Source organism: Eurypyga helias, unplaced genomic scaffold, assembly GCF_000690775.1.
Source record: "Eurypyga helias isolate BGI_N326 unplaced genomic scaffold, ASM69077v1 scaffold28517, whole genome shotgun sequence".
NCBI lineage: Eukaryota > Metazoa > Chordata > Aves > Eurypygiformes > Eurypygidae > Eurypyga > Eurypyga helias.
The window spans coordinates 1433-1712 of record NW_010261526.1 but is presented as its reverse complement, the minus strand read 5'-3'; the positions used below and the strand labels follow the sequence as shown (position 1 = coordinate 1712).

Here is a 280-nt window from a genome sequence, read left to right as displayed (position 1 = left end):
CCCCTGCCACACGGCACATGCCAGCCTGGACCTGGCGTGCCTGCATGGCCCAAACCCGGTGGGCATGTGCCAGCATGGCCCCACTGCCACCCCTCCCCAGCATCCCAGAGCTGCGGGGACAGAACCTGGGGGCTCTGACCCCCCTGGGAAAGCTCCTAAATCCAGAAGAGCTGACGACTCCTAACAACCACAGTTCCCCATGCCCCATGCAGGGCTATTCCCAAAACATGGGGCAGTGCAGCTGCTCCCACCTCGCAGCCCCCCCGGCAGGCATGGCTGG

The 280-nt window shown here is 65.7% G+C and overlaps 1 protein-coding gene across 1 annotated transcript in view; it reads right to left on the bottom strand.

Moving 5' to 3' along the window:
* DLGAP3 (discs, large (Drosophila) homolog-associated protein 3) overlaps positions 1 to 280 on the bottom strand; it is a gene marked incomplete at both ends in the record, with an annotated part of 7020 nt that overhangs the window by 5313 nt on the left and 1427 nt on the right. The window lies entirely within an intron of this gene.